This window comes from Oryctolagus cuniculus, chromosome 1 (assembly GCF_051225735.1).
Source record: "Oryctolagus cuniculus isolate XC-2025 breed Fujian yellow rabbit chromosome 1, ASM5122573v1, whole genome shotgun sequence".
Taxonomy (NCBI): Eukaryota; Metazoa; Chordata; class Mammalia; order Lagomorpha; family Leporidae; genus Oryctolagus; species Oryctolagus cuniculus.
In genome coordinates, this window is record NC_142867.1 from 25180204 (window position 1) to 25205529 (window position 25326).

The following is a 25326-nucleotide window of genomic DNA, read 5'->3' on the forward strand; positions in this document are numbered from 1 at the left end:
GATTTAAAAGAGGTAAGAAGAAATGGAAAGTGAGCTAGGGAGTGGGCTTGGCATCTAGGGCTGCCATTTATTGTGCTCTGTCACGCTTGTATGAAACTTCAATAAATCCAAAAGCTCTAATTTAGAATGTGACTTACAGGTCATTATTAAGATGACAGAATGGTTTTATCTGAAAAGTTGATTACTTGATTTATAACTTTTAGATATGCGGACATTTTTGAATTTGAGCTTCCATTTGTTAAGTGGCTGCAAATGCTAAGGGCAAGCCTGTATAACATATATGCTATGGACTTGCCTTCAGTAGGAATGTTTCAACATCCCTTCCTTCAATCACATTTAAATAATGTCTAGAGTATGGATTCCTGCCATCACTGCACTTTAAGAATATTCTAGATTTCTTTTGTAAACACCACTGCACTCGGACCATCCAAGAATATTCTAGATTTCTTATGTTTCAATTCTATATAACAAGGTGGCAGTGTTGACATACAGACTTAACAACAAAGGTTAAAGGTTTTTTTTTAATTTGAATATTTTTCAACAATTTATAGCACTTAGGAGGCATAAATGCTGGCATTGTGGCACAACAGGTTTAACTGCCACCTAGGATGCTGGCATTCTATATGAGTGTCAATTCAAGTCCTGACTGATCCACTTCTGATCCAACTCCCTCCTAAAGCACCTGGGAAAGCAGCAGATGACCTAAAGTGCCTGGGCCCTGTCAATAAATGTGGGAGACCCAGATGGAGTTTTAGGCTTTGGCCTGGCCCAGTCCTGGCTATTTGAGTCATTTGGGGAGTGAAACTGCAGATGGAAGATCTCTGTTTCTCTCTCTCTCTCTCTCTCTCTCTCTCTCTTTGTCTCTCTCTCTCTCCCTCTCCATTTCTCCTTCCATTTCTGTAATTCTTTCAAAGAAAATTTAAAAATAAATCTGTCCTTTTAAAAAAGCACTTGTTGGTTAGATTAAAAATAATAGCTATAATTAATGGAACATTATAATATATCAGAAGTAGTACTTTTTCTTTTCAACAGATCTCATTTAATATTGACCACAGCCTTTCAATTAAATATCATTATAATTCCACTTTGGAGAAGAGAAAATAAGCTCAGAGAGTAACTATTTTAAAGTGAGAAAGTCAGTAATTTTTAATCTGCATTTGAACTATGTCTGATTTATAATGCTTGCAGGTGATTATAATATTATTTTCCTTCCAAATGAAAAAATAGCTTCAATTTGTCTTGAAGTCAAACTTACCTGGAAAATCTAGTTGAAACAGTTGTTGGGTGTGGCATAATTGCATGCCCTAGTCAAATTACTTTGAGGTTTTTCTAACCTGGTGAGGCTTAAGCATCTAACCATAATAACATAAACGTGTTTAACTTAGTTTCAAACCATTGAGAAATAGATATTAGGGATGAAAGAAAAAGATACTCTCATCAGTTCCTTTTTAGAAGTCAATATATTATTTTTCTTAAAGATTTATTTATTTACTTGAAAGAGTTATACAGAGTGAGAAGGAGAGGCAGAGAGAGAGAGAGATAGGAAGAGAGAGAGAGATATTCCATCTGCTGGTTCACTCCCCAATTGGCCGCAATGGCCGGAGCTGCACCTATTCAAAGCCAGGAGCCAGGAGCTTCCTCCAGGCCTCCCACATGGGTGCAGGGGCACAAGGACTTCGGCCATCTTCTACTGCCTTCTCAGGCCATAGCAGAGAGCTGGATCAGAAGTAGAGCAGTCGGGACCCGAACTGGTGCCCATATAGGATGCCAGCACTGCAGGCGGTGGCTTTATCCACTATGCCACAGCTCTGGCCCCAGAAGTCAACATATTGTATTTTTATTGAATTATATGAGTTGTGATTGTTTATCATGCTGTGATTGAACACAACAGATAGGAAACTGCCATTATAAATATAATAATTCAGCTTTTGATTGTATGTTTATATCAAAAGTCCCATTGAAATTTCGAATGCTGATGACACAGATGTGATAAAAGAATGCCTTTATTCATTTATAGCCAGTAAAACAATAATAGAAGATTATACATTCCCCCTTCCTTATATTTAGCAATTTGGGTCTTATGATTCTCTATTAAATATATTAGTTTCTGAGATATGGTTGGCAAATGTTCTGTTTTTAGCATTAGTATTTCTGATTTAACTTTCATTATAAATTATGTGTTCACACTCAAATGGGGAAAATACATTCTTGTGAAATAATCATGGTAAATGGAAACAAAGTAACTTTCAGATCAAATGTAGACTGGACAAATTGTGCAAGAAATGCTAACATTTATTTATGCAAGGACTTGAAAACTGTGGGAGTGCCTTAGCCCATTAAATAAGGAGGGAACCAATATATGCTCATTCCCTAAACTCTTGTTCTGTGCTATATTCAGCAGACTCGGGTTTACCATGTAGAAAAATATACAACTGGAGACACAGAATGTGGCCCCTTGGAATAGAACCCTAGGACAAACCTCCTCTCAAGGGGGAAGAAAATGAAGAGTTCTAACTATTGAATGGTCATTGTACTTAAATATTAACCTGCCGTCTTGAATGTAACTCTTTTAAGTTTCCTTTCAAATGCGTTTTGTGGAAAGCAGTGAAGATTAAGTATTATGAACATTGTATACAAGTCTGAAACCAAGTTTTCCATTGTGGGAAACCAAACCTTTTCCCTGTTACATATGGAATACAGGACACATAAAAGGAAGAGTTACCATTTGTCTGCAATCTTGTAGCATAACTTCCTGCATTATTTTAATGACATAGTTTAGTTTTTCAGGAAATATTAGTGTTTTGACTCACATACATGGAAAGACCTCAGTGATTGAATGCATCTATTAAACTGTCAATATGCACCCTGCTTCCATCTGGAAATAATCTGGCTTTATCATTGCATATGTCTTGTAGTTACTCTTTGCCCTTAATCAAAATATATTGATCTCACAGATTATGTGGTCACAAGGCTAAGTGGGAATCTGCTTATTTTTCCTAGAGGGAGCATGACTGAAGCATCTGCTGCTGTGCATCACATGTGTACATCTAAGTACTTGATGTTTACACAAGGAAAGGTTAGCTTAGGCCAGTCATTAAACTCCACATTTTTAAAAAAGGAAAGTCTTGTGCTATACGTGAAGAGAATTTGAAAAGTGTCATAAAACTGGGGTATTAATACATGTGAAACAAGACAATGAATGGAAAGCCTTGATCATACCTTGTAACTTTATAGAACACCAGTTTCTTCCTGCATTCTAGGTAGAACCTTTTAAATTGCCTTGAGGATTATATGCAAGAATACTTGAAAAATCCTTTTGCAAGTTGCATTTCTGGAAGTTCAGAGGTAGGCAGATCAAAGCCTGTTTAATGAAAATAAAATCAGAAATATTTAAAATGCACTAAGGTAGGAGATTATGACTAATGAAAAAGTTAAGTTTTAGAATGTTTTTCCATCATTTGATTGTGAATACAAGCCAAAATTCAATATTGTTCAATTTAGGAACTTCTCCAGTGGATCCTGTTTTCCTGGTAGAAATTTTTTGAATGTAGTGGTCTCATGATACATGGATTATTTTTAACAAAAGGAGCAATAGTTCATCCAAGTACCTTTGACTCTAGAGGGAAATAACACTTTTAGGTGGAAACCTGCAATATACTTGGACATCTGCAAAATGACTGAAATTAGCATAGTTTACACAGTACACAACTTCATTAGAATTTTGAGGCCTTGGAAAGGAACAGATGGTAGTAAATTTCTAAGGGAAAATTTCCAGAGGTTGTGAAGGCCTGAAACAAAATCAACCCAATGTAAGAGGTGTGCAGTGAATGACAGAAAGGACAAAATAACAGAGTGCATCAAGGGACAAATGTGTTGCTTCTTTTTCAAAAAGGAAACCAAACAAACAAACAGAGACCTGACTGTCATTGCCACTTTTGTGTATAAGCACTCTCAATATACTAAGGAACATTGATGACAGTGTCTGTTCTGCTTGTTGAAAGATGATGTAAAATAAGTCAAGTGGGTTAAGCTGCCACCTGTGATGTCAGTATCCCCTATGGGTGCTGGTTCAAGCCCCAGATGTGCCACTTCTGATCCAGCTCCCTGTTAATGTGTCTGTGAAAGCAGAGGAGGATGGCCCAAGTCCTTGGGCCCCTGCACCCATGTAGGAGAATTGGAAGAAGCTCCTGGCTCTTGGCTTCAGACTGGCTCAGCCCTGGTTTTGGCCATTTAAGGAATGAACCAGCAGATGGAAGATACCTCTCTCTCTCTCTCTCTCCCTCCCCCCCTCCCTCCCTCCGCTCTGTAACTCTGCCTTTCAAATAAATAAATCTGAAAAAAAAAAAACCAATAAGTCTATTCATTCAATACCTTTGACCACAGTTTCGCCCATAGAAATATGTGTGTGAAAGCAGAGGAGGAAAATCAAGAAAAGAGAGAAAATAACATTGAGAACAAGGGAAGACAGAGAAAAAGATGGGAGGGAAAACAAAAAAGATGGGAGTTAGTGGGCTACAAAAGGAAGAAAATCATGCAAGCTTCTTGACTTTTATGGTGTAGCACTTATGAGTATACAGGTCCTGAAGTTCCCGGACTATGCTACTGTTACCTACTAAAAGATAGTTTACTTTGCTGGAGAACCCAAGACTTGCCCAGACATTGTGCCAATGTACATAAAAAGAAATGGGGCTGTCCTGTAAGTGTTGACAGAGGCAGCTCACAATTGAATTAGTGAGCAAAGAGCAACACTACCAGAACAGCAGATTTGCTAGAGCTCTCAATTTCCATGGGCAACAGTAGAACTTAGGAAAGTGATTCAACACACTTTCATGACAAGTAACTCCTATCGTGTTTTCTTTCTGTCTTGTGAACCCTATAATTTGATTCTTATCCTACTGAGAAGACATTATGGATTTAATAATACTTAGTACATATCCGTATTTTCATTAAAGCTAGATATATCCTTCTGTTGTATTTCCAGGTTGATACTAGCAAACACAATTCCCTCTTCAAGATAATTAAATTCAGCCATGGAGATACTTAACCTTTTAAATAGCCTTTGTCTTATTGTTGATAGTCACTGCATTTCGAAAAATTGAAAGAAACACATGATTATTATTGAAAGATAAGACTTCAAACACATAAAATTATACTATAAAAGGAGAAGGAGAAATGAATTCAGACAGAAGTATTCAGACCAGCTGGATGGATAGTAAACAAGGGAGTGAGGTTGGAAAGAGCCCCTGGGATCCTTCTGAAAACCTTGAACAAATGTTGAAAATTTGTATCCCTCCTTTCTTACTGATTCAAACACCTGGTCCATATTTCTTCATTGCTGGCTCCAGATAAGAAGGAAGATGTAATAGAAATTAGAAGCACTGGTTGGAGAGATAGGCTGATGCTAGGTGGTTGTGAAAACTTTAGAGACTCACTCTACCTCCCTAAATTCTGCTTTTCCATCCATAAACTGGAGACACTGGGCTGTTTACTACTGCTCTCTCTCTTCCCATTCTTAAGTGCTTTTTTTTTTAAATATCAATTTCTTGAAGCCCATTTTTTATTATATACGCAAATGAGGAAAAAGCCTGCCTTACAAGGTGACCTTAAGGATTAAGAGATAGTAATCAAATATCTCTCTCTTCAAATCCATATGGTTTCTAAATTTGGTTTACAAGCATTTATAGAGTGAGGTCAGACAGTAAGGAATATAACCTTTTTGGATCCATTTGAGGTTGGTATTTAAGATAGAATGAATTTTGGATAGTGAGAATTTTAAGTTTTTAGTTTCTGAATATCTATGAAAACATCTTACACACAGGCACAACTCGATAACAATTCATTCTCCCTGACTTTGAGAACATAGACAAACTTGCTCAGCTTTGCAGCTCTGGCTTCTAACAGTATCTAACCTTCAAGAGATGCCAGGGGATGTTTGTGGCACTAGGAAAAACCACTGAGCTTTGCTGATTTTTGTCTATAAAATGTACTCAACATATCTATTCCCCACAGGGTTAATTTAAAGACTAGTCAAAGATAATTTTCAAAAAGATGCAGTAACTACTCTCATACAGATATAAAATAAGCAGGTGTTAAAGGTTTTTCAAAACAAATTTATCAATGAGAAACCCAGGAGGGTTAAAACTAATTCAAAGGAAAATCAAAATGAAGATACATTTATAGATGAAGAATATTGAAGTGCATGTGTAAATAACTTCTTCCACAGTGGGGAAGGAAGTCAATTGAACCGCTACTGGGCAAGAGAAAATTTGTTTATCTACAGAGGAAAATTATTTTGCATCCCTGTCATTATTTACAAACTACAGAATTGCAAGTCCTATAGAATTCTTCCATAGAATCAGAATGAGATAATCAGAATGGCATGCTAAATACAATGAATACTTATCCAGTAGAGCACCAATTTTTACATGAATAAATTGTATAATGAATGGAGATAACAAAACTGGGACCTATTATGTAGTAGGCCCCCAATCGATGGTTTTCTTATTGAATTATAACAATGACATGATGGCAGTCGTAGCCTGAGTATCTTGTAGACCTATGATGAATTGACTTAGAATTGGAGCTTGGTACATTTAACAAGTCTTGATTGGCTGCAAGTAAACAAGTAAGCATTTCCGAAGAGGAAGGATTATTCTTGTTTATGAGGCACAAGAGATTTTTGTTATTTCTTGGAGCAAGAAGGGATCAAGGGGTACTTTGTTTTGTCATCATGATCATCTAGGGTCAGGCAGAGAGGAATCCCAGGCTGTTGATTTCTTAAAAACTGCCTGATATGAACTACAAGGGAGTGTTAAATAAGTAACACAGTTTAGATGCAAATGAAATGCTGTTGTTGAACTTAGTTTAAAGCAATCTGTGAAGGAGGCAGGCTTTTGGCCTAGCAGCTAAGATTCTTACAACTCACATTGGAGTACCTGTTTTCAATGATCAACTGACTCTAGCTCCTGATGCCAGCTCTGGGCCAATGTAGACTCTGACAGCCAGTGGTGCTAGTTCAAGGATTTGGGTCCCAACCAAGGGTCCCCGCCACCCTTGTTGTTCTGCATTGAGTTCTGTGCTCTGGCCTTTGGGCTCGGCTCACTTGGGGCTGTAATGGGTGTATGAGGAGTGAGCAAGTAGGTAGGAGCTTTTTCTGTCTCCCTATCTGTCAAATAAAAAAGGCCTCTGAATCCAAAATAGATATGTGGACATTTAAAGTCAAAACAAATGAAATAAAGGAAAGAAAAAGTATGTGGTGTCAAAGAACAAAATTTCAATGAATAGTTTGAATATCTAACTAATTTTTGTTAGTGATTCATAAATTAAGCAATCTCCCAATCTATAAAAGGAGAAAAGTGCTCCTTAAGCATGGTGAATCAGTTTTTCTAAGGTAGTTTGAGTGGAAACAGCATAATACAAAATATAAAAAAAATGCATTGGTCAACATTAGTTTATTCAGGTTACTTTCCTTATAAGGATTTAAATAGGCACAGTGTCCTACCATGCCAACTTAGAGTTTATTAGAATAATTACTGTGAGTTTCCTGTTTCCTTTGGGGAAAAAAAAAAAAAAAACTGACTTGTTTAAAAATGGTCCTGCTCATAAAATTTCAGTTTGATGTCATTGCACTTGTCAGGATTGACGCCATTTCAGTCTGTTTTATTGAGGTCTAGGGCAGGAACTTAGTCCAAAGCAATGACTTTCCTCAAATTTTATTTAATAGTGATTAAGCAATTTGATCATAATTTTGATATAATATGACATGAAATTTATTATCAATCTTTGCTTGGAATTTTCCATAACCTAATGCCCAAATAATTATTTTCTTTCATCTGAGGCAAGAATCCATGTATAAAATATTTTGAAATTTTTATAGAAATAGAGCCATATTCTATGCTCATGTTCCCCATTTGGGTGAGGAAAGTGTTGTAGCCATGGATTCAGTTGAACTGGTCTTAACATCTGATTTCCCCTACTTCAGAGTATTTCCTCTGTGATTATAACATGAGGCTAATAAGAACACCTGCCAGCTAGGTGGTTACTAGTTGTTTACAAAGGTGATTATACTGATTGAATACAATAATATATGTAAACCAGTACAGCCCCACTCCAAGGTAACTTCACAGGTGTTAAATTCCTTTTCTCATTCTCAGGGCAGGTAATAACTAACAAAATGTAATCAATCCTATTATATTGACTCTCTAAGCGATAAGTAGGTATTGAGCCCTTACCATTCACCTGGATTTTACTATAAGTAATTGTAGGTACAAATCCACCATAACGTGAATTGAAATATAGTCTTTGAAGAAAAATGTTTCATACCATAGCTTTCTCTTTTACAAATAACAAGCATAGTCAATTTTGAGGTGGTATTAAAAATGAACCAAACTTTATTGAGCATTGTATAATCCTTATTATCTTATTCTACTTTATATAGGAGTTGCTGGAAGACCAGAAATAACTTATATAGATTAACAATATGGAAACATCCTGAAACTATGTTGGAATCTCAATAAATTAACTGAATCCAAGATTCACAAACAGGGAGACTGGTCCATGGACAATTTGCTATAGGTAAGTGAGAAATATAATTTACTCTGCTAAAATCCTTCAAAGATTCATTGACTGGTTTATTAATTACATTTCAGATAATTACAATGTACCTTTGGTACAGCTGACAGCTTCTCTTCCCTCCCATACTACACATGTGGATGCCAGCATATGGCTAAATGTCTGGCCATTTCATTTTGCTCACTTGGGCTTCAGTCAGTTACTAAAGGAAGAAGCAGGAGGAAAAAGGACTCACCTCATAAAACTTTTACTAGTAGTGATTTATGCATAAAGGCGAGAGTCAAACTGTTCTATGAACAGATGTTTCTGCATGCTGCCCCGGGAGTTGAAAGAGTGGCAGATTGGCCTGCCTAGGATTCAGAGTGAAACAGAAAGACAAATGGTGATGCTCTCCTCCTCTTTTGAAACTGGGGCAGTGGTTGGGTCATTAATATGAACAAAGCATTTGGGAAAGGTAGCTGGCTTTTTATTCTCTCTTTGAAAATCTGGTGAGTTTGGAAAGTTTGATGTGTGACAGTATGGAAATATTTGCTATTGGGATATTAGAAAAGTTGTATTTGAACAAACCAGCAGGAAAGAATGAAAGTCCGAGTGACTCAAAAACAAGCAGCGATTTGTGAGCTGGGGGCATGGGTTGTGGCATCCTCTATAGCCAAATGTGCCATCAAGACTGAAGGCAACTCATGCCTAGAAATAGGAGCCACCCAGCTTGTGAAACAGAAACAATCTGTTCATTCATCTGTGGGGTTTCACTGTGTTGACGAGGAAAAGAAAAAGATCAAATTGCAGTGACATTAAGCACCATTCATCGCAAGGGAGAAGTTTGTACTTGCCATTTTAACTGACAAATGCTTACTTGAATCATTCATGCTGTTTTAGGGATAAGTAGAAATGTTGTGAGTGAACCTGGAACCAAGGTAGGAAGAATTACTCATGTGTTTTCCTGTTAATATTTAGCTGTCTCTGGGTTGTGTGTATAACAGCTATCTGTCCTGCTTTCAGAACACAAGATGTCTTCCCAGAAGACAACCACTTTCTTCCACTCCATTGCATTCTGTAGATTAAGCTAAATAGAAGATATGCTAATTTATCTTCAGAGAGTCCATTTAGTTTGGAGAGTCACATAAGAGCATAGCCAGGGAGGTGTTGGCTGAGTGTGAAGTGCTCTGTAAAGATGAGAAGGGAGCAGTGGTAAGACAAAGAAAGATAAGGAACCAGCCACTCAAGAGCAACATGAACTTGAAGTGATTTTTTGTTTTGTTTTGTTTTAGCATATGTGATTCTCGCTTTTCTCTGCCTTTAAGCTTGGTCCTTCAGTTTATACCAATGGGAGTCTGTTGTTTCCATTTGATTATTTTGCTTATGGGGAAAAAAAAAAAGACTCACTGAAATGAGCAGATAAAAGGGAATTACTCTGGTGACACACATGGACTAGAACTGACACAGGCTTCAAAAACAAGAATAAACAAAAAGGTAGTTCTAGAAACTTCTTATTAGTGTGTACTATTCTCATGAGCAAAATGGGCTGTATCTTCTTCATAGAAGGTACTCCATGTCTCTTTGTATTTAAGAGTCCATTTTTTAAAAAAAATTCTTATTATTTTCCGTAGTTTTTTATATTTGCTTCTCTCATAATTTTGCCTAAGACATAGCATTTCATGACCTCTTTAGAAACCTTTACTTTCATCAGATTCAACTTTTTTTACTAACTACTTGTGTCAGTCAGGTTATATTCAGGAAACCACACTAGATATCTCAGCAGATTAAATTACCCAAGAATTATTAGCCAGTTATTAGAGAATTGGAGAGGCAAAAAGTAGACAGTAATCACAAAGCCAGTAACTATAGGAAGTAACTGCCCTGGCTGCAGGGACAAAAGGTAAGACCTTGAGATTATTAGAATTTAAAATATTTGGGGAGGGGCTTTGCAGAACTGGAATTCAGGAGTCCTTGGAATAGGAACTTTGGAAGCTCAGTGGGAAACTTTACAGAACTGGCATTCATAATTTTTAGGAGAAGGACCAGCTGATCATGGTCCCCCAGGAGTTCAGACTGGGAGCCCCACAGAGCTGAAACACTGCCAAAGTCATTGACTGAAGACCTGAAAGGGAATCACATGTGTGTGGAAGGGGTACCATCCAGCTATGGCTGTTGCATTACTAGAGAGATGGACAGATACACTGTTACCAGGAATGTAGAACAAAAGATACAAAATGGAACCCACAGTTGTATGGGTGACCCTGTCAGAACCCAAAATAAGTTTTCTCTTCCCCATCAACTTCCCAGTCTTGCTTAGCTCTTTATATTGACAGAAACATGGAGCCAAGTGACAAAGAAGTGTAATTAGCAGGGAGCCAACCCCACCATCTCAAAACAAAAGTGAGGAGGGCAAATTTGAGCTGACAGATAGTAAGTTGATTGAGACCACTGTTTCTTGTGTTTTCATTTATGTTTAAAGATGTTGGTGTGACAGTGCATGTTTTAATTTTCTAAAGGGAGAATATAATTGTCTCAGTTCATCTGATTCCTGAGATCATAGATTTTTTAAAAAGACTTATTTATTTGTTTAAAAGACAAAGTTACAGATGGGGGTGGAGAGAAAGAGAGATGGATGGATGTTGGAACTATTGGTTCACTCTCCAAATGGCCACAGAAGCCAGGGCTTGGCCAAAGCCAGGAGTCAGGAGTCTCATCTGGATCTCACACATGGCCAAGGGGCCCAATCATTTGGACCTTCTGCAGCCTTCCTGGGTACATTGGCAGGGAGCAGGATAGGAAGTGGAGCAGCTGGAACCCAAACCACTCCATCACAGGTGGTATCTTAACCTACTGCACCATAACACCAGCCCAGAGACCATAGTTGAGAACTTAACTAATGATTGCCTGATGATTGGTCTACTGCTTTCCTGGCTGAATCAAGGAGTATCAGCAAGTTGATTACAAAGTAATACAATAGAAAATATGGACACTTTGTTAACAGGGATATGGACTGATACTTTTATGTATAGGTGTGATACTGTTAATGATCTGTTCTTTATTTTTAAAGATTTGTATTTCTTTATTTGAAAGCCAGAGTTACAGAGAAGCAGTGGCAGAGAGAAACAGGGGTGGAGGGTGAGAGAGATCTTCCATACACTGGTTCACTCCCCAGATGGCTACATTAGCCAGGGCTGAGCCAGGGAGAAGCCAGGGGCTAGGAGCTTCTTCCAGGTCTCCCACATGGGTGCAGGGGCCCAAGTACTTGGGCCATTTTCCACTGCTTTTCCAGGTGCATTAATAGGGAGTAGGATTGTTAGTGGAGCAGTCATGACTTGAACTAGCACCCATATGGAATGCTTGCACTGCAGGTGGCATCTTAGCCCACCATGTCACAGCTCCAGCCCCAATGATTGGCTCTTTAATTAAAGTTTTATTTTTAAATCATTGTACTTTCACATGTAGTTGTAAGAAACAACAAAGAAATCCCACATGTACCCTTACCCCTTTATATCTAATAGTATCCTGAAAAACTACATAGTAAAATAATATTGCCAAGATGTTTAAATTAATGTAGTAAAACTTTTGAACATTTATGTCAACACCAAATTATCTCATACTGCCCTTCCATAGCCACATCACTTCATTCCTGTCTATAAAATCCTTCTAAGCATTGGCAACTTCTAATTTGTTCTCAGTTTCTATGATTCTGTAATGACAAGGATGTTATATAAATGAGATCATACAGTATGTATTTTTTCAGATCAGTTTTCATTCACCACACTTATCTGAAGTTTCACCCAGGTTATTGAGTACATCTTACATTCTTATACTTACATTTTTCTGCTGAGTAATAATATTCAATGGCAAGGATATTCCAAAATTTGTTTAATTGTATACTTCTTGGAGCATATGTTGGTTGTTTTCATTTGGAGGATGTTACCAAAAAGGTTTCTGTAAGAATTCATGTACAGATATTTCTGGGGATGTAAGTTTTATTTCTTGGGAAAAATACTCAGATTAAATTGCCAAAGAGTTTGAGAGAGTACTATGCCTTTTTACATTTTATTAGGAATGTGCAAGTCATCTAGTTTGTCAACATCTTTACCATCTTTTGGTGTTGGCACTATTTTTAGTTATTCTGATATGTGTTTAGAAATGTCTCATTATCATTGTGATTTTCATTTCCTCAATAAGATTTTTAGCATCTGTTTATGTGCTTGTTTGCCATACGTCATTTTCAGTATGAAACTTTCAGTAAAATGTCTGTTCATGTATCTTTCTAGCTTATAATTGGATTGTTTATCGTTTCACAATTGTATTTGGAGATGTGAAAAAATATATTGTTGACATTAGTCATCAACAGATAGGTTGTTTGCAAATATTTTCTCCCAGTCTGTAGCTTGATTTATTATCTTCTTAAGAAGCCTTTTATTCAGCAAAAGTTTTTAATTTTGATGAGGTCTAATTTATGACTTTTCCCTGTTATGGATCATGTTATTAGTATTCAACATAACAATTATGTGTCTTGTCCTGGACCCCACAAATTGTTTTCTATGCTTTTTTTCCCATAAAAAATGTACACAAAAGCTTAGGTGTATGATCAATTTTGGGTTACATTTTGTGTAAGGTATGAAACTTTGGTCAAAGTTTATTTATTGCTATGGGTGTTCATTCATTTCTCTTGGCATTAGCATCTATTGAATGTCCTTTTCATTCCACTTAAAATCTTCATGATTCTTGGTATAAGTAACTTGAAACATTATTTTTAAACATTTTGGGTATTATGTTTTGAGACTCTGAATGACAGTTAAGACTTTAGGTTTAGTTTCTTCTGGTTTTGCTCCATCAAGAGAATTTGGAGTAAAAGTATGTAAGTTTAAAGTAGAAACCCATGTTCGTTACTGGGCCTCAGTTGACACAGGAGTGGACAAGGACTTCTCATTACTGCTTGGGATGGGCAGGAGTTTTTAGCTCCTGTGAGACTTCTACTGCTATCCCCCTTGTTGGGAGGGGTAGTAACACCTTGTAATTGCTACCAATTTGGTCACCACTAACATTGTGAATGGGAATTGCCTCATAACAACTGATGAGTGGTGAAACTCCTAACTCTTTTCTAATATCATCCCAATACATAGCAATAAGGACATCTTGCTACTGCTGAGACAGTAAAGAAATCCATCTTGCCCATGTCATCTCCACTGAGGGAGGTGCAAGTTGTGGAGGGTGACTTTGTTACTACCTAGCAGGGATGAAAGTCCTGGCCCCTCCTGCTTTTCTCTGACATAACTACAGGAAGTTGGGGAAAAATTGTAATCATCTGGTGAAGATAGAAATCAGGGTTTAGGACATCTACTATTCTATGAGTCTGCTGTAGATGTCATAAACAGCACTCTGGCCTCAGAATCAGCCCTTAAGGAATTTGGATCTGGCTAAAAAGCCAGATGAGAGTATTTCAGGCATGGAAAGCCAAGACACTCTGGCAAAAAAAAAAAAAAATGACCTAAAAAAGCAGATCTCTGTGAGTGAGATCCCAGCAGAAAGAATGGGCCATCAAAGAAGGAGGTACCTTTCTCTGAAAGGAGGAGGGAACTTCCACTTTGACTATGGCCTTGTCTGAATAAAATCATAGTCGGTGAACTCAAAAGGCTTCTATGGAACTCATGACAAGAGCCTCGGGTGCTTACTGACGTCATAAATAAGAGTGTCAATTGTTAAATCAACAACAGGCGTCATTGTGCACTTACTCTCCATGTAGGATCTCTGTCCTTAATGTGTTCTACTATGTGAATTAACGGTATAACCAGTACTCAAACAGTACTTTATACTTTGTGTTTCTGTGTGGGTGCAAACTGTTGAAATCTTTACTTAGTATATACTAAATTGATCTTCTGTATATAAAGATAATTGAAAATGAATCTTGATGTGAATGGGATGGAAGAGGGAGCGGGAAAATGGAGGGTTGCGTGTGGGAGGGTGGTTCTGGGGGGAAAAGGCCACTATAATCTAAAAGTTGTGCTTTGGAAATTTATATTGATTAAATAAAAGTTAAAAAAAAAAGAAATCAGGATGTACCACCAGGGCTTTATTGACCTGTATGATGGATCATACTACATTTTTTCTTCTTTTTTTATTTAATAAATATAAATTTCCAAAGTACAGCTTATGGATTACAATGGCTTCCCCCCACCATAACTTCTCTCTCACCCACAACCCTCCCCTCTCCCACTTCCTCTCCCATCCTATTCACATCAAGATTCATTTTCAATAAGAGAGGGAGGATAGGTACAATTTGGTACATGCTCAATTGGACTTGCCCCAAATGGTAGAGTTAGAAACATGCCAGGGGATTCCAATTCAATCCCCTCAAGGTGGCATGTACCAATGCCATTTCACTAGTCCAAGTGATCAATTTCTGTTCACAATTTATCATAATGACAGGACTAAGAGTCAAAGGGATCACAAACAAGACTAGTGTCTGCTAATATTAACTGATAGAATCACAAAGGGAGAGAATGATCCAACATGGGAAGCGGGATACACAGCAGACTCATAGAATGGCAGATGTCCTAAACAGCACTCTAGCCTCAGAATCAGCCCTTAAGGCATTCAGATCTGGCTAAAGAGCCCATGAATGTATTTTAGGCATGGAAAGCCAGACACTTTGGCAAACAAAACCAAACAAAAACCTAAATGAAAGATCTTTGCGAGTGAGATCCCAGTAGAATGAACAGGCCATCAACGAAGGAGGTACCTTTCTCTGAAGGGAGGAGAGAACTTCCACTTTGCCTATGACCTTCTCTAAATAAGATTGGAGTTGGCGAACTCAAAAGGCTTCCATAGCCTTGGCAACTCATGATAAGTGCCTAGGGTGATTACTGACGCCATAAACAAGAGTGTTGGTGAACTCAAAAGGCTTACATTTTTTCTTCTTATATATCGCTATAGAAAATTGGTGATTATGTCAAAGCTCTATATATTTATAGGCAGCCAGTACCTTTTCATTTGGCAAGAAAGAGTCAAATGCTACCCCCTGCTCCCAGTTTGCATGTGTGTGCATGTGAATATGTAGTGTATGTATTTGCTGGCATTTCTGGGTCTCTGGTCTTTATAACTTTAAGATTGGGATGTGTGAGCCAAAAAAACAAAACAAAACAAACAAACAAACAAACAAACAAAAACAAAAGAAAGAAAGCAAGAAAAACTAACTACAATGTCAGAACTTGGCTCCAAATCCTCCTAGATGATCTGGCTTCTTTCATATACCTTTCAAGGCCCTTTCATATATATTTTTAAAAACGAAGTTAAGGGATTTTTTATGCACTTAGTGGGATGAATGGGGAGAAAAGCAATCTATTCTATCCTACTGGATATCCTACTGGAAGTAGAGGTCCCTTGGAAGATGTTTTGAAGACATTGTGAAGGGTATCTTTTTCTTTTTAAATTTTAAAAATAATAATTGTTAGAATCATTAACCTATAAATAGAAAAAAAAATCAATACTAAATTGATTCCGTGGAATTTGGTAGAATTGTATATAAAACCATGTTATAGAGATGATCGCTTCAGACAGTAGGAGATTAATTTAATCATTAAATGAACACTTATTAAATGAATTAATGTAACAAATTGCACCCTATATGTTAAATATTCTAAACACTAAGGAGTTTATATATATTTCACCATATACATATATGGTGATACATAACTCTCAAGTTACTTAAGAACCCTTAATAGTGACAGAAAAAAAAAGGTCAACTCTATAACATACATGGTTAGGAGTTGTTTTTTGTCTCCTCACAGCAAGGTGGTGTCTTGTTCATCTTTGCAGCAAGTGCCTAGAGGAGCACATTATTCGTCACACATATCTGGCTATAGAAGTTGAGCAGAGGGAGAGTGATCACTTTCAGGTGTCTTTATTTTCCAAAAATTCTACAGAAAAGTGTTTATATAACATTTCTACTTGAAATAATCTCACATTTCACATTTCTCTACTAATTTAGAGAATTGTTCATTATAAATCTTATCCCTACAAATGTACAGCGGTGGTAATTGTTCTGGCCTTATTAGAAGCCAAAGAAACAGACACATTATTTTCTGCCATATACTTTTCTATATTTTAAGATCATCCAGATTCTTCCCATATAGTCTCTTGCTTCAGTTGCCTACCCTGAAAGCCTTGTGTTAGACCATATATAGAGACTGGTGTTCTTGGTATCCAATGTCAATCCCATCTATCCCATAATTCACAAACTAAAATAAAGTAATTGTGTTGAATAAACAAGAAAGCAGCACACATTGATGAGATGATTTTGCATGGGTATTCTTTGAAATGGCATTAATTCTATTCTTAAACATAGCCAAAGGAGGGACTATAATTCATCCATTTATTATAAAGTTTATCAGGCTGGAATGGAAGTGGAATGGCTTAGACATGAACCAGCACCCATATAGGATGCTGGCCCTGCAGATGGCAGCTTATCCACTACACCACAATACTAATTCCCAAGAATCCTATATTGTATTATCTATTTTAAATATTATAGTATTTTGGTGTGGCTGTTATGGCTCATCTAGTAGGACACAGCTTCATAGGCCTGTATCTCATATTATAGTACCTGTGATTGAGTCCTATCTCTGGTTCTAATCCAGCTTTGTGCTAATTCACACCAAGTAGTTGAATGTTACTCACATTGGAGACCTAGATGGAGTTCTGGGCTCCTGACTTCACTTAAACCTTGCCCCAACTGTAGTAGACATTTGGGGAGTAAACAGCAGGTGAAATATCTCTTTCTCCGGGTCTCTCTGCTTCTCTCACTTTTTCACTTTACTTTCAAAGCAGTGGAGGATGGCACAAGTGATTGGGCCTTTGCACCCATTTTGGGGACTTGGAAGAATCTCCTGGCTTTGGCCTGGCCCAGCCCCAGGTTGTTGTGGCCATCTGGGGAGTGAGCCAGAGGATAGAAGACATCCATCTCTATCCCTCTCTCTCTCTCTTTGTATTCTGCCTCTCAAATAAAATAAATCTTTTAAAAAATTCAACAAAATATTCATTTTACTTCCAAAGCTAAACTCAGAATATAAAATCTAATTTGGAAATTAAAAAGATCAAAAACATATGTGTAAAGTGTGATAGGTACTTATTATCTCCATCATCTTGATGTGACACTGCAATTTTTCTGTGTGGTACGTGATTAGCTAATTTTTCTGAGCCATCTTCACATGGCTTAGTTGACGTCTCAGAGGTGATAGGTAAGTAACTTGGAGAACATAATTAGATTGAATCTCCTTGCCACATTCTACATTACTGCATCTGGAATGTTTTTGATGGAAAAAACAGCACATGTCTGTGATGTGTCCTACCCTGTTTCTCCCACTAAGTGAAACGATCATCATTGGCAGTACATCAGTTTTCTTTGAACATGTAATTCTCCAGGGATGAATGTGCTAAATATCATGGGAATATCTTATGGTTGGTTTCTCACATTTTACATCTTTAACTTCACATTCATGTTGCAAATACAATGAAATATCTCTGCAGTAAGGCAATATGTTTCATAGCACACATTTACTGTTCAGAAAACCAAACCACAAAGCCAGTATTTCAAGGTAGTAAAACAATCTGAGACAAGCATTCTATTCAACTGAATGGTATGAATCTATTATAGAGAGCAACTTCTAAATTGAGTGTATTGTACAGAGAAGGCACAGAAATGACAAATTGTTGAATGAGTGGATGTTTATGTTTATTTCATACACTTTGAAATAAAAAGTAGAACCAATGGTGTCCGGGAAAACCAGCTCTGACCAAAAAAAAAAAAAAAATAGCTCTATTTTATACTGTTATCCTGTTCCTCTGTTGTAAATACTCCCTCTCTAGCCATTTCAGTCACCACTGTGATGCCACTGACCAGAGAATTGGGAAGAGATGTGCAGAGCATTCTCTCAGAATGGTACAGGCTGTTACAGTTGGCTCCAATGCCCTCTGATAAAACTTTTGACCTGCATTCTTCTGAGTTGGCAAAAGAAGGTTATGCTACACAATTTCCTGTTGGTTAATTAATTGAATTGATTTTGATGTAAAAGTCATTTTTTTTCTAACAGTGATACTTTTTCAGGTGGGTTACCTGCAGGAAGAAAAGTTCTAAGGATGCTTCCTTAGGAGTTCTCATGCTTTTGATAAGAAATAAAAACCAATGAAGGCCTTGAGGATTTACTTGGAGCTAAAAAAGAAATCTGTTTAGCACGGGCCACCTACTTTGGGGTCTGGGAGCTGTTAAGCATGTCTTGAAGAATCCTCATTCTCAGCCATTGCAAGCTCAAAAATTGAATAGGGAAGCCTTGGGCAAAACACTGTTTTAGCAACATGGTATATTAAGTCTTAGAATTTATAAAATCCTTCCAGTTCCCTATGATGCTGAACTACTTTTGAAGTCAAGAAATTTAGTGCATAGAAGAACTGAAAAGAATCTTGAGGCTAGATTAACTATAACCGAAACAACCATTCATTACAGGCCTTCTATGGACAAGATCCTGAGCTGGAAAATTTTCACCTATATTATTTTATATGTTCCATTTAATTCATGTGTGACACTAAAATAAATTCTCCATTTAATGGAGATTGAAAATAACATCACATAGGTTAAAAATATTTCAGTAGCAACAATGGTAATCACCATTTGTTTCACGTTTACTATGTCCAAGACATTTCACATTTGTCATCTTAGTTAATGTTATTAAAATCATTTCTACTTTATAATGAAGGAAAGGAGACTGTGACTGTGGGAGTCTTATGCACAAGGTCAAGTGCTAATAAATTATAAAGGAGGAACTAGATCACAAGTCTATTTTTCTCCAAAGACATTGCTAGGCATGTGTTGAGTAATTGAGTCATTACATAAATATTCTTGAGCACCCACTAGGAGTCAGGAAATATTCTCAGTTTCGTAGATATAGCAGAGAATAGCACAAGCCCAAATCCCAGTCTTTACATAAACACATTTAGTAGGTAAAGATAGTCAATAAACAAATAAGTAAAAAAAAGTCCTATTAATAAATAGGTTATTCTAGATGATAATAAGTTCTGCAGAAAAATATTAAGTAGGGAAAGGACAAATAGGATTGGTGTAGGAGTATATTGTAATTTCAAACTGATTGTCAGGGAAATCATCACTGTAAAGATACAGTAGAGAAAGACTAGGGGAGGGGATAACATGCAAATAAATGCCTACAAAAAAGTTTTTCAGGTAGAGGAAGCAAGTAGAGAGGCCCCAAGGTGGGAGAATGATTTGTGTGTCTGAGAAACACAAAAACTTATTTAGTAGCTGGTTCTATGGTGCAGTAGTTGGGGTTCTAGAGGTGAGGAGTGTGGGAAAGGGTGTGGGATCCCTCTGGCTTCTGTTATGCATATAGACTGAAGGGAATTTGGAGTGGAAGAAGAAAGAATGATTAACAGGTGATTACAATAATCTATGTGAAAGAATATAATTTCTTATTCATTTTTATAGATTTATGTATTTATTTTGAAAGGGTTACAAAGAGGGAGAGGTAGAGAGAAAGATCTTATCTGCTGGTTCACTCTCCAGATGTCCACAACTGTCAGGGCTAGGCCAGGCTGAAGTCAGGAGCCTGGAGCTTCATCTGGATCTCCCACATAGGTGGCAGGGGTTCATTCACTTGGAACATTGTCCACTGCTTTTGCCATTAGCAGTGAGCTGGATGGGAAGTGGAGTGGCCAGGACATGAGCTGGTACCGATATGGGAAGCATGCATCCCAAAGAGGTGGGGGAACTTTACTAATCCACACCACAACACTGGCCCAATAGCATAATTTCTTAAACAGTGTGGTTTATGTGCAAATGTTAAGAATTGGCTGGATTCTAAATATATTTTGAGTAAATATAATTTGTGTGTTGATGAAGGTAGGATGTATGAGAGAGATTAAGAATAAAGTTGAGGTTTCTGTTCTGGATAAATAGAAACTTTGCATTTCCATTTTTCTGAGCTAAAAAGCACTAAGAAAGATCTTTGGAGTGAAAGAAAAGAATTTTTTTTAAATATAATGAATTTAAAATAGAGAAGAACAAATAATATTATCTACTTCAAAGTATAGTTGTAAGTTTTAGTAAGATAATTTATGTGAAAATACTTTATAAGTATTGGTTTCCTTTCTTTGGTCCGTGCTCAGCAGAATGACCCAGTTGTATGCAAATTGAGATAGAAAGGCTGGTTGTCAAAGAATTGGTGGGCTTTGATGCTTGTAGGAAACTTATTTTGTAGAATACAGAAGTGGTTAGTTTTTCAATTTGGCCAAAAAATCAGGAGAGAGTCATGTGTGTTTGTACATACAGAGTTTCTCAGAACAAAGTAAGAGTCAGGAGAGATGGAGAAGATGGTGTGGACTGGTCCTGCTGAGAAGTCACTTTTGAATGTCTATTGAATTGTTAAGCACAGAAATGGAAGAACCTGATTGACAGGAACATAACTAACCATAGTTAGAGTCTTGCTGCTCTGTGGGTCCAGATACTAAGATGTGAGTTACAAAGGAAATAATCACATTACAGGTGCCAATGAGACCTTGTCAGTCAGTGGAAGGTCCTATCCAAAGGGTCATTAGAAGAATATGACTGTGCTTCAGACCAGTATTTCCAAGGGGCTCACTGTTAGTGGAGACTGTGGAATAGCCCCTTGACAAAGAAAAAAAGGGTAGACATGTTGTAGGCAATGTGAGACATGCCTGAGATTCCCAGAAATAACTGTGGGCATTTTCATGAAGAAAGTAAATCTTAGGCTTTCAGTGAACTAGAAAACGTATCATCCGGCCCTAAATGAAGCCTCATTTCCACTATGAGATTGGAAATATCAAGTGTTATTCCTGTTATATGTTACATACAATAGCCACCTCTTCAAGCAAACTTGTTTGCTAGGTGACCTATCTGGAGGCATTCCAATTCTTTATGTGTACACTGAGAGTTAAATCCCAGAACCACATCTCTATCTTCAGTCTTATGCTTATAAAACATTTTCCTTTTTTAAAAAAAATTTATTTATTTATTTGAAAGGCAGTGCCAGAGAGAGAGAGGGAGAGAGAGAGAGAGTCAAGGCCTCTTATTACAAAGCCCATGGTATATATTCTTGTGTATGTGTGTTTATTCCAATTATTTCACACAGACAAAGGTGACTTCTTTTTTTTCCTTCTTTCTGTTTTTAGTGTTTCATGGTACCTCCTTGATTGCTATGTTTAAGATCATAGATTTGATGTCCTCCAAACCCATGTTTTATTGGCTTGATCCCAAGAATCTTGTGTTAATGGATTAAAGATAGAACTTAATGCAATTATGTTGTCTGAAGGTGGGGCCTTGGAAAGTGAATAGATTGCATTAGTGATAAGGTGGAGCCCTCTAATCAAATCAAGATTGCTGTATAAGGAGAATTCACATAGAGAGTTTAAGAGCAGGGTGCTTCCAGGTTTATTTTCCCCCTACTTCCTTGATCACTATATGATTGTTCCTCTTAACCTGTTCAGGTTTGAAAGACTCCACTCATTAAAATTCAGAATAATGTAGCCACTCCTGTCTTGCACTGTGAAGTTCCAAAACCATAAGCAAAATAAATCTTTTCCTTTGTAAGTTATCTTCTATCAGGTAATTTAAAGTGGAGATAACTTATAAAATGATCATGCATTCTTTGCTTACCACTTATTGAATAATAAATGTGAGTAAAAATTAGAAAAACAAAGGACTTAGAGGGGAAAAGGACATAAAATAATTGAGGAAAAGGAGCAAAGTAGCTTTGGTGAAGAAAAAGGGATTGAATTTCAGTTAAGAAAGAAGTGTTAAGTCTGGATTGAAACTCCTATTATAGACTGAACTTTTAGGGTACCATTCAACATTTTTACCTTTATAAGCTTATTTTTATATGTTTTCTTGAAGATTTTTCATTACTAAGCTATGTTAATTGCTCAGATTATCCAGTGTCACAGCCCACTGGAGGGGAAGGCAGCTCTTGCTAAGAGCCACACAATATCTTGGCATTGCAGAAGGATAAACAAGATGAAATCCCTGACTTTGATGTCCAAGTCCAGTAATGGGAAGCCCTCCAGTGCCACTTGTTTTTGAACTTATGCAGAAGCTTCCTCAGATGATCTTAAAGTTATCCTATAGTGTTTAATGCTACATTGCAAGTGCAGAGTGTCTTCTCATCTATGTCTCCACTTATTTGTTGCATGTCTCCATTCTTGTCATCTCCATCCTTCAGAGCTTGTGCTATGAAATAGCTCAGAAATAGACAGGAAGAGACCAAAAGAAAGAGAAGAAAGCATCCTCAGAAAGTATAAGGGAACAACTTTATCGATCTCCTTCCTTCTTAACTTTGGCAACTTTCCAGAACTCAGATTGAGTTCCTCAAGTCCCATATTATTCTGAATCATTTTGCTTGTGTGTTTTTTTCATATATTCTTTCTTTCAGTTCAAGAATGTTTCCTAAAGGTCACATAAAACATTGGGATTTTGATTCTGGGCCAGCATTTTCAAAACAAATACTTAATTTTGAATTCATCCTTCAACACACAGCTGTGTTTTTGTTTAATACAAATCCATTTAACAAATATTTTTTGATGGTGACAAAGTATAAGGGGTCAGCAAAGTAATTAAAATCAGTTGTCCTGAGGTATAAATCTAACATTGCCACTTAGTAAGCATGTGACCTTGGTTAAATTCCATAGTCTCTCTCAATGTCAGTAATCTCTTTGATAAAATTTTGTTAATAATATGTGCCTCAAGTTAATTTCATAAGCATTAAATAAATGATATTTGAAAACAGTCTTCGTTGATAACTCTTTGTTGATACTACTTTCAAATTATACTAACAGTATTTCATACTCCATATCTACAAATAGAATCATTATAGGGCTCCTATTTCTCAAAGAAATCATATTTGGGAAAAATTTGCTTTATGAGCTTTTCATAATTAATCAACAGTAGAAGGGAGATATAGTCAAGTGATTCCATTCTAATTGAATTACCTCAGATCCCAGTCTTTCAGAGTGCTTTCCAAGTGAGATTGTTGTAACACTTCTTGATCCATGCCATATTGTTATAATCGTAAACTTTATTCTCATGCAACCCATTATGTGTTAGGAAAAAATCTGGATGGACTGAAGAGAAAGGAAAGGAGTTCACAAACTTTCTGCAGCCTCCTGTATTAAATAACTGCATGCAGTTTTGAGGAAAGAGCAACAGTCAGAGTTTCCAGGGTAAAGAAATTGCCTTTCTCATTTTGCAGCCATATGTGTGTCACAATATTAAGCTGTCACATATTCAGATTGCCAGCATGACATCTTCATCAGTTTCAAACTGACTCTGGCCAAAAACAATATAGCAATTCCTGGGGCATCATTCTCACCTTGACCTATATCTCCTTGACAGTTTAAGGAATCTCTGCTTTTCCAAGCTGGACACATCTTCAGTTTGATTTAACTTTTGTTGCTATCAGTCAACACTTGGCAAGCATAAAAAACCCAGTCCTCTGCATCCTCATTTTTAACTGTGGTAACAGTCCAGAACAGAGCATCTGATGGGCTCATTTCAGAGAATGAAAGCCAAAATCTACTGTCTTCCCCACTGTGGAAGTGCACATCAGACATCCAGGAGATGGATTAGGAAAGTTGGAAAACTTCCATTATTCCCTGGAGGAAGCACAGTTAGTTCTTTTCTTTCCATTTAAAGGGTTATACAAGTGTTTAGTTTTTTTTTTTATCATTACTTCACACTGAGAAACTAGTCACAAAAATGGAATTTCTTTTAAAAGTCTCTTTCAAGATGCACAGAAACTATGCCTCCAGGGAAAATGAGCGTATTCATGAGTGGGCTATGAAGGTATAAAGTACATTTCATATCATAAAAATCTTTATATGTGTAGCAAAGTGAAATAGCTTGGAACCGTGGGAAGCTGTTGGGAGTGTTAAGACACAAATACTTTGGTTAACCTAGACAGAGTCTTGTTTAGATTCTGAAAAGCAGTAGCTGAAGTAGAGAACTTGGCTGTGTTTTGGGAGAGAGTACTAATTAGAGGATCTGCATCAGTTTAATTATATTGAGAAGTTATTGTGCTGCTCTACTTTTGAGTTGTCTCTTATTCATTTAAATTTTCTGAAATTCAGTATTATGAATTACCAGTGGTACTGAGGGAATACACACACACACACACACACACACATATATATATAAGCATGACATAAAAGTATGGGACTTTGACATTGTATCTAATTTTAGTATGTTTTTATTTTTTCCCCATTGTGATTCTTATACTTGTTTTATTTTTGAAAATGTTCTTGAGATTCTCTCAAAGATGATTTTGGCTTTGTCCATGTATAATATTCACAGTAAGAATGCATCAGACAAATCACAAAGTTTAAAGCTAGTGGTAACAAAGATATTGCTTTAAAATGATACATAAAATAATATTGATGATTTCTTATTTGTAGGAATTTTAGAGAAAATTAGTTTGATATATAAGTACACCTGTCAAATATATTAACTAAATTTGAAATTTATATCTATATATCCATGGTGAGTTTTATAGACTAAATAACTATATAAAGATATAGAACCTATATTAAACGGGAATGATGGTGCTGTGATATTAACCTTTATTATCTACATTGTTGTGAGAACTAGTCAATGTGTTTAACAAGGAATGGATCAGTTATGTTTGTATGTGTATAAGAAATCTATATGCTATCACGTATCCATCACCATACTCAGCATTCTCAATTTAAGTT

General features: G+C 36.7%; 1 protein-coding gene across 1 annotated transcript in view; it reads left to right on the forward strand.

Annotated features, from left to right (window-relative positions):
- Window positions 1-8533: 8533 nt before the first annotated feature.
- Window positions 8534-25326, forward strand: part of LRRC4C (leucine rich repeat containing 4C) — a 556054-nt gene continuing 539261 nt past the window's right edge. The window contains exon 1 of the mRNA XM_070071450.2: window positions 8534-8574. The gene's annotated coding sequence lies outside the window, so the exon portion shown is untranslated. The remainder of the gene's footprint in view (window positions 8575-25326) is intronic.